The sequence below is a fragment of the Peromyscus leucopus genome, chromosome 14, assembly GCF_004664715.2.
Source record: "Peromyscus leucopus breed LL Stock chromosome 14, UCI_PerLeu_2.1, whole genome shotgun sequence".
Classification (NCBI taxonomy): Eukaryota; Metazoa; Chordata; class Mammalia; order Rodentia; family Cricetidae; genus Peromyscus; species Peromyscus leucopus.
In genome coordinates this window covers 75,117,488-75,127,427 of record NC_051075.1, presented here as the reverse complement: position 1 = coordinate 75,127,427, position 9,940 = coordinate 75,117,488, and positions in this window count along the sequence as shown.

Genomic DNA, 9,940 nt, shown 5'->3' with positions numbered 1-9,940 from the left:
GCCCTTAGGGTCCTGACAGGATATACCTCAGCTGCAGTCACTAAGAGCATCCTGTGCACATTCACTACGTTTTCTTATAAAAGGTGGGCCTTGTGTGCCTCCTGTCTGTCTGTCTGTCTGACTCTCTCTCTCTCTTTCTCTCTCTCTCTTTCTCCCCCTCTCTCTTTCTCTTACTTTGCTCTCATCGCCAGGGACCAGTCTCTGCCCTCTTTCCTGCCCTTTTCCTCCCTCCCTCAATAAATCTCCTACATGGTCCCTGTTGTATGGTGTGACTCTTTCCCGTGGTTTTTAAATACAACACTCTGCCTCCTGAGTGCTGGGATTCAAGGCCTGTACCACCATGCCTGGCTGTGTTTTATTTTTAAGTGACGGGTGGTACACATGGGGCCCCAGGTTCAGCCCCAGTACTTGTTAAAATATATATTTTACATCTTAGTGGAGACCCTTGTATCTAGTAGAGACACAGATTTTAGAATTCTGGGGAGCATATAGGTATGGTGGCTTGCACCTTTAATCCCAGCACTTGGAAGGCAGAGGCAGGAGGCTCTCTTTGAGTTCTAGGCCAACGTAGTCTACAGAGTGAGTCCCGGGCCAACCAGGGCTACATCGTGAGACCCTGTCTTATATAAATAAATGGAACTCTGGGGAATATGTGGGGCCAGACTGAGAAACTCTCTCTGAGGGAAACCTTAGACCAGCCGTCCCAGGGAGGTGGCGTCAGCTGCTTGCTGCAGACCTGTGGTCCCTTCCCTCCTCCCCATCCCAGTGCAGCTCAGCTCACTCGCCTTCTTCCCAAGGGTCACCCAGATTCTTCTGGCCTGAGCTCATCTCAGAATCTCAAGTCCAAGGGCAATGACGCCCTTGGGCTCACACCATGAGGAACTGTGGCTCTCTCAGAGCCTGCCTTAAAGGGTAATGGACGTTCAAAGAAATGCGGATGAGGCTGTCCCTGGCAGCTCACACCCCTATTAAATCACACCATCATTAAAATGATAAAGGCCAGGGCTGGCAGGGCTGCAGGAACTCATGCCTGGCTCACTCATGTCTCCCTGCCATCCCCAGCTCCCCCTTCAGGCTCTGCATCCTGCACCTCTCGGGGAAGTCCTCTGTGCTCTCCAGTTTGAATCATGCCCCCTCCAATCCCCTATGCCCACAGCACGGGGGTTGTGACCATTTCAAGGCCCCCGCCTTATCTCCCAGCTAGACTGTGACCTTGAGGGTAGGGACCAACTTCGTGGACAATCAGATTCTTTTTTTTAAATATTTTTTTCTTATTTTATGTACATTGGTGTTTTGCCTGCATGTATGTCTGTGTGAGGGTGTCAGATCTTGGAGTTATAGACAGTTATTAGCTGCCATGTCCATGTGGGTGCTGGGAATTGAACTCTGGGTCCTCTGGAAGAGCAGCCAGTGCTCTTAACTGCTGAGCCATCTCTCCAGCCTGACAATCAGATGACAATCAGATTCTTTGCTTTAGCCAAAGTTTAATTGGAATTTTTTGTGTGTGTGTGCTAGGTTTATTTGGCACTTGCTTATGAATCAAATCAGATCTTTAGTAAAGAATCTATAGTCAGTTTAGCAGGGGCCCTGACTCTCCGCTCTACATCCAATCACCATCAGGAACAGCCACCAGGGGGGTGTCAGGTCACCCAGTCCCTGTGCTTGGGGACAATCTTAAATTGATGTATCCTGGTTATTTCCCACCTATGGGCTTCCGCCTTCCTACAGCCGTGTTTATTTTCTCTTCCTCTCCCTGTCAGACCTCCCTGCGGAGTCCCCACCTGTTGCCACAGCCCTGAGCAAAAACCCTTCCTTTCAATGCTTGGAAAAGTGTCACCAAGGGCAACGGCAGCGGCAGCAGCGGCGCAGGCCTTTAATCCCAGCTCTTGGGAGGCAGAGGCAGGTGGATCTCTGTGAGTTCGAGGCCAGCCTGGACTACAGAGTGAGTTCCAGGACAGCCAGGACTGTTACACAGAGAAATCCTGTCTCAAAAAAAAAAAAAAAAAAAAAAAAACCAAAAAAAAAACCAACCAAACAAACAAAACAAACAAACAAACAACAAACAAAAAAACACATCTTGGGGCTGGAGAGATGGCTCAGTGGTTAAGAGCACTGACTGTTCTTCCATAGGACTTGGGTTCAATTCCCAGCACCCACATGGCAGCTCACAACTGTCTGTAACTCCAAGATCTGAAACCCTCAAGTAGACATACATGGAGGCAAAACACCAATGCACATAAAATAAATAAATAAATAAATAGATAAATCTCATCCTTAAAAAAATCTAAAAAAAAGTGTCTCTAAATTGTATTAATTTTTGTGGATTTTTTTATATCATCACTCAGTGATCACTTTATGCACAGGGCCAGTGATCTGTGTCACCACCCTTTAAGGTGGCCAGGATCTTCATTTTATAAAAGAGGAAACTGTGACCTCAGAGGGATGCAATCTTTTGCTGGAACCAGGCTGATGTGGATCTTGGGCTCTTTAAACTGTACAGTGATGCCTCTGCAGGGGTCCAGCCCTGGGCTGAGATCTGGGAACCCCTGGGACCCTCGGATAGACGGTGGATCAGGCAGATGGGCAAGCTAATAGGGCCGGTGTGTGACATTGTTGACCATGGTTTGGGAACCTGACAGGTCAAAGGAGGCACCGGGAAGGACTTTGTAAACCAGTGTCTTGGCACAGAGTAAGCCAGGCAGGGATAAAGGCCAAGGTGTGCGTTGCAGGCAAAGGCAGAGAGACTGGCAGCAGCCACCAGGAAGCAGGCTTTTCATGCTGCCCTTTAGGCAGGATGCAAACTGTGGGCATCTAGAAGAGGTCATGACCCCTGGACGGAGCCAGAGACCACTCAATCTAGAGTAAGAGGGACTCGGAGGCTAGGTCACAGGTCTCCGCCCCCATTTCAGTCAAGCAGCCTGACGGAGTGACGTAAGGCTTGCTTATTGATGTGCCAAGGGCGAGGCCCCGTGGCTACCTTCCATTTCTAGGAACAGAAAAAGGGGACTGAAAGGAACAATGAGTGGGAGGAACGAGATTGACCTGGATCCAGAGGCTTTCCTCATCTTTCCCAATTGTCTTTAAAAGGTGGGTCTCTGGAGACCAAGGTTAGGCTAGTGTTCTGAGTCACTCAGAGGTCTAAGAATGGGGGACAGGGAGATGGTTTAGTGGGTATGCTTGCTGCCCAGCCTGACCATTTGAGCTGCAACCTTCGAGCTCACATGAGAGAACGGATTCCGGCAAGCTCTTCTCTGATGGATGCATGTGCCTGATGGCTCCCCTCCCTCACGATACTATTTAAAAAAAACAAAACAAAACAAAACAAAACAAAACAGTTCTCTGAGAATGTCTGTGGTCAGTGGGTCCTGGATGGGTGCCCCAAATCACCTGGGATTGTGGCTGAGACTCCTTGAAGAGGTATTCAGCGTCTCTGAACAAGGGATAGAAGGCTGCCATGCCATGCAGCTCATAGCTGCTGCGTTAGCCCTGCCCACATAAAGCCCCCCTGCCGACCCGAGCATGGCTATTCCAGGGGCCCCCAGCCCAAAGAGGGCCACCTCCAGGTGAAGAGCAGCTTTGGGTGGGTTGTGGACAAATCCTCTTCTATGGAAGGCAATGGAGGGCAGCTGTCTGTGCTTGGGGTAGACTGCCATGTTCGGCAGGACTGGATGAGGGTAGACAGGAAGTGAGGACCTGGCACACAGCAGACACTTAGGTAAGTGGTATAGCCTCAGGGGGCAGGGGCTGGGGGTGGGGGGTCTGCCACCTTCAAGTCTCCAGGCAAGCTCTGAGAGCCTGTGTCTCCTTTTCCTCCGCTATGAAGGGGGCATTAATCCACAGAGGAGAGGGAGCACTCTGCCTCCAGGAAGCCCCTCACAGCCAGCCCTTCCTGCCTTTGCCCTTCATCCCCTGGAACAGGAAACTTCCTCCCTGGAAAGGCAGACACTGGCCTTGTCTTTTGAGGACTCACGTCTCATGCGAGGGGCATACTGGGTCTGGCTCAGTGGGACCTATTGAAACCCCCAAACGTTAGCCTTTCAGGGTTCACCTGTACCTGCCTTCAGGGGGACACACCCGTGGCACTCTGTAGATGGCCTTAGAGGGGTGACCGTCCACCTCAGGCCCTGCCTTCTCCTCCTCAGCAGGCAAAGGGAACCGATCCGTCTCACATCCAGGCAGCTGTCCGGGGATGAGGACTAATGGGCAGCACTTCCTCTGGAGCACTGGAGACCAGAGCCTTCCCTGCCTGGTCTTCCTCCAGTGCTCCCTTTGTGGGGAACCCTTCCCCAGTAATGATCATCCAAAAATGGTTTCAATAATGGAAAGAAGGGGTTGCCTCCGGAGGGGTCTGCATTCTCTTTTTTTTTCCTCGACATGCCTCTTAGCCCTGGGAGCTAGCTGGGATCCTGACTTGGGGTGAGGAGTTGGGTGGGAAGAGCTCCTTTAAATCTGGGCCTCCCGACCCGACCCTCTGCCTGTCACTCTGGTCCAGCTAGTCAGAGGGTCAGGGGTGGGGGTGGGGAGGTCTTTGCTGTCTGAAAGGACAGAGGGATTATCTGCTACTGGGCCTCCAGCTCCCTTTCTGCCCTCCCTGAAGCTGCTGACAGCCCCGCCTCCCTGGGGAGCTGCAGGACAGCCTTCCTGTTTTCTGTGACCTCCGTGAAGAAAAATTCATCCCCGGATGGCTGAGCAATCCAGGCGGGCCCTAGAAAAAATGACATTGAGTCACCTGGGCCCTCATTGCTCTGACAGCCATAGATGCATTGGGCGGCTAATTAGCTTTTACAGGAAAGGGCCAGAGCTGTCACCTTCCTCCGGAAGTACCAGGCAGGATTAGCTGCTGCTCCTGGTGACTGGAAGCCTCCTCCCAGGGCAGGAAGACTCTGAGGGATCCCTGTGAGGAGTGGGAAGACAGATGTCCTCCCACCGGAGAATCTCACTTCTGGGAATTTGTCCTGGTGGAAGAACCCAGCCAGAAAGCGGAGATGCCCATGAGCCTATCCCTTCAGGGATTATTTATAAAGTCCAGCCTTGAAAATGCCCCTGTTGCCCAGCACTGGGGGAGGGGGGGAGCAGTCAAGACCCTGGCAGGCTTACCAATCATGGAGTTACGACCATGAGGAGGGACATGGCCATGGTGTGGGGAGTCACGACTTTGTCACCCCGATATCTGAACTCAGCCAAGCCTGCCTTGGCCCTAAACACACCTATTTCTGACCCAGTGATCCACATAAGGGAGCTGGTCACTCCGCTCCCTGCTAATGCTTATCCTCACATCTGACAACTCCGTTTAAATCACGGTTTCTAGAATGCATTTAGACCTTGAGTCTTAGCGGCATTTGTCAAATGGACCTAGCATCAAGCCTCTTGTGCCTGGCTGGGTGAGGCCCTTGTCTCCCTCTCCCCGCATCCCTAGGCCACCCCAGTCAGCTCTGAGGACATTCTGACACCTGGGAGCTGGGTAAGGTGTGTGACTTTTCAGCACCGTCTTTTCTGGCCAGAGTCAGAGGTATTCCTGGGGTGGGGTGGGGTGTCTCAGTGTCTATGAGCTACAGATGTGTAGTAGAGGGCCCTGTGGCCAGGGTCCACCTAAAAGCAGCAGCTGGACTAAGCTCCACAGGAAGTATAGACCAGGTTCCTGCTGGAGCTATTAGGGTCTTGGTGGAGTGGGTAAGCAGAAGGGGACATCAGATGGGTGGTTCTGTGCAGCTGAAGGTACAGCGGGGTGGGGGAGGGGGCGAGGATGGGAACCTCAGAGCCGCAGCCTTTTCTATGCACATTGGTTGAGAGAGTAGATGGAAATGGAGCCACACATCCCTCCTGGGATAGGTCCCTTCTTAGTGTGGCTCCATATCAGTGTGCCCACTGCAGGAGCTACGCCAGGATGGTGCCTCCCAGAGATGGCCTTTCCAGCTGTCCACCACCTCCACCAGCTCTCCCTCAGGCTCCCGGGATGGAATTGTGGGGTTGCCAGCACACGTGTCTTCCCAAAGCCCCAGCAGATGCCAGCCCTTCTCCTGGACAGGAGAGGGAGCCTCCAGTTCCCAAAGTCCAGTTCTGAGCTTGTTCTGGCTTGTTCTGAGCTACACTCTCCGCCTGCCCTTGCCTGTTTTTAACATGTGAGCAAACGTGTGGTAGGGTGTCATCGGCCCCCAGACACCCAGCTGAGCCCTACCTAGTTTCTCTACTTCCTGCTGCTGGACTATTATAATCAGTTCCTATGGGGACATGCTTGAGCATAGCTTCATTTACCCAGGTCTTTTGATAGCATGTTCAGAGTGCTTTATTGGATTTGAATAGCCGTCCAGGTGGGGACACCCTCCAGCAGGTTGGCTTGAGGGGCCTGACTGAGGGTCAAATTCAGGGTTTCCCATTCTGAAAAGGCCCTAGTCCTCATTTGATTGACATATCTCAGCCCAGAGCTAGGTTTTGTTATTAAGTTATATGTTTTTCTTTTGTTTGTTTTTTTCAGCTGAGGATCAAACCCAGGGCCTTGCGCTTGCTGCAAGCGTTCACTGAGCAAATCCCAACCAGTTATATGTTTATATTGATGATTTATATTAAAAAATATATATATAAAATTAATATAAATCAGTGTAGCTTGAATAAATTTTTAACTAGAAATGTTAAGTGCAGCAAAAAAAAAAAAAAACCTGTATTGCTGCATTCCTGCAAGATTGTGATCTAACACTCAGTGGGCTGAGGCAGGCGACTCACAAGATTGGACTGGGCTACAGAACAAGACTGTCTCAGAACAACATTTAAAAAATGGCAGTGGATACAGCTCAGTGGCAGACCACTTTCTAGCATAGGATCAAAGTCTTGGGATCAATTCCCAGGGTGTGTGTGTGTGTGTGTGTGTGTGTGTGTGTGTGTGTGTGTGTGTGTGTGTGTAAAATGTGGAAGTCTCTGCAAACACCAAAGCCAGTAGAGAAACCATCTGAGGCAAGAAGAAATCCAACACGACTCAGTAGCCGGCATTGGTTCAAACGTTCCGAGTCTGACACGGGCAGTTTATTTTGGCATGTTTAAGCACTGTACAATTTGTTTCCTGGTGTAACACAATCCTGTGTGCACAATGAGGCATAAATACATTGAAATCCTTCTCAAAGTACAAGCCACTTCTTTCCTGAAGATGGGTTCTATAGATAAACATATAAGGGCCTAGGGGAGGATCTGCAGAGGTCTGGACTATTAGCTACTTCTGCTTCTGCCTGTGGGAGCCAGGTCTGGCTTAGCCCTATAGCTAGCCCAAGGGTCACCTAGGCTATTAGTCACCTCCATTCCCAGCCTTCTGTGAGGAAAACAGGTTATACATCTCTTTGGAGAAGACAACCCTGCGTGTTTAGCATTCCTGGTTTCCCTAGTGCTTATCCATGGGCATAAGGACTTTTGTATATAATGTACTAACATTTTTTTTTCCTGCCTTTCTATTCTCTACATTCCATGGTGTCCCCATTCCTGGCCCCTCTCACCTCTCCTGCCCCATGCCTCTCCAGAGGATTTTCTCCATGTGTCAGTGAGCAGCTGGCCAGGGGGGTTACGATTGGGGAAAGTTATTCATGACAGTCACGAAATGGCTAGGGACAGTTTCTTAGACAATTCTGTTTGTTTCTGCTCAGAGGCTAATGCATTCACTTACCCTTGAACGGTATTTAGGCTGTTTTTTTTTTTTTTTTTTTTTTTTTTTTTTAAATTTAATCTAAGCCCCATGATGGTACTGTCAACTGCCCTACTCTGACACCCTGGGCCCCTCTAAGCCATGTTCCAACCCTCTGGGGTTCCTTTGCTGCCTCAGGTAGGGGCTCCTTCTGTCCATGACTTTCAACTCCTAGAGGAATGCACACCCCAAAAGCTTCCTGGAAGAATTGCTTTTTATTTTTCTGGGACCTTGCATCACTAGAAATGCTTATGATCTGTCTTCTACTAGGCAGACCCTTTCCAGGAGCCAAATTCAGGCAGGAAATCTTTTTCTCACATTTTCAAGGCAGCTGACTGATCTGTGGTCACTCAGCTTCCAGTGTCCTTGAAACAATGCCAGGCTTTATACATTTGATTTTAAATCATTTTCAGTGTTTCAAGAATGAAATTATACAAACCAGTGTGGTGGTGGTGGATGTCTTTAGTCCCAGCATTCTGCAGACAGAGGCAAGCAGATCTCTGAGTTTGAGGATAGCCTGGTTTACAGAGCACGTTCTAAACAAACCCCTCTTCTCCTGGTATCCTGCCTCTGGGCCAGAGCTGTTTTTCTGATCCCTGGATTCTTCAGTGCTCTCCATGGGAGTATTTGTGAATAAACAGTATACTCCTGACTTGCTGCCCACCCCTCCCCAACAAGCCAGGGCTTCTCTGTGTAGCCCAGAATGACCTTGCACTTCAGATTCTTCAGTCTCCACCTCCAGAGTACTGGGATTGTAAGTGTGCAATACCATGTCAATTTATGTGGTGCTGGGGACTGAAGCCAGGGGCTTTGTGTATGCCAGACAAGTGCTCTCCTTAACTGAACCTTGTCTCCAGCTTGGCGTGTGTGAGAACAAGGCTAGTGCGAGAGCTCAGAGGGTAACGTTACTTGCCACCAAGCCTGACCACTGAAATTCAATACCCTGGACCTCGATCCCTTGGACCCACATTGTGGGAGGATCCTAGTCCTGCCTCTGACCTCCACACAGGTGTGCTCTTGATCAAAGTCATTTTAAAGGCATTAAATGTGTGTGCAAATATCTTCCTCTCTCTCACACCTTTGATCACATGGGTACCCAACAGGTTCCTGCAGCTGAGGATCCCATTACCCTGGTGTCTTGTAGTTCATGGAGCTGGCTGGGGAGTCTTGTCATTCTGACTCTTGATCTTTGTGTCTCTCATCTCCCACCCCCCTGCCCCATTTCCAGGATCTTCTCACCCCCGACGCTCTGAAATTCTGCAATATGCCCAAGATGCTCCTTCTCTTCTCACAGTATGGGCTAGGGTTGGAGTTTCCCTTCTTATGGTCCAAAGCTTAGGTACAGATCTAGAAGCACAGAGGACAAGTTGTGTCTGTGACTGCCTAGGGCCATTCTGTGGTGTGAGGCCAGATATACAGACTCTAAGGCCAGGCCATTCTGCTTTCCTTAATTTTTTTTTTCCACCTGGTTCGATGGTTCTATGTCGAGAACTGGGGAACAAATGGTAAGCAAACACTGGACGTTATGGACTTCTCTGGCCAGCTGGGGGTCAGGGGTCAACTTCTTTCCAGCCCAGCCTCACACAGGCAGCATAAGACCTGAGGTGCTGGAGAAGTTATCACGATCCACTGTTGCTATTTCAAATAGGAGGGGCTGGGAGGGCTGGGCCTGGAGCCAGCAGAAGCCACATTAACAATTAAGGTCTTTGCCACTTTCATTCCATCCTCCCGGCATGAAATATTCAGACATCTGGGTCTCAGATCTCTCTTGTGTGTATGTGTGTGTGTCTGTCGGACTGCTAGTTGTAGATTTGGGGCTTGAGGTAGCACCTGAGGCCTGGCATGCAGAGCATCTGGAAGCTGCAGGGCTGGGAGCTAGGAACAGCTGCCAGCTGTCATAGACACATACATAGCAGGACTCAAAAGGCTGCACTTGGAGCCTGGAACTTAACACCCAAGCAAACCCTGCTGCGGGACACTACCCTGAGTCTAACAGCCACTGCTAAGTTCTTCACGGCAGCTGTGAGCCTCAAGGCTGGGCCAGTTGACATTCCCTCAGAGGGGGGGTGGGTAACTAGATAACCCCCCTCCTACCGGAGATTCCGGCCACTCCCTCCTACACCTCTTTCCCATTGGTAACTGTCCAAGTTACTCCTGGCCTTGGTTAGTTAGTGCTAGAGTACCTACAGTGTGGAAGGCTAGCGGAGGGAGGCTAATCTATCTACTCAGCTATGGGGAACTTGTCATTCATGCTGGTTGTTATTATTGCTGCTGCTGTCA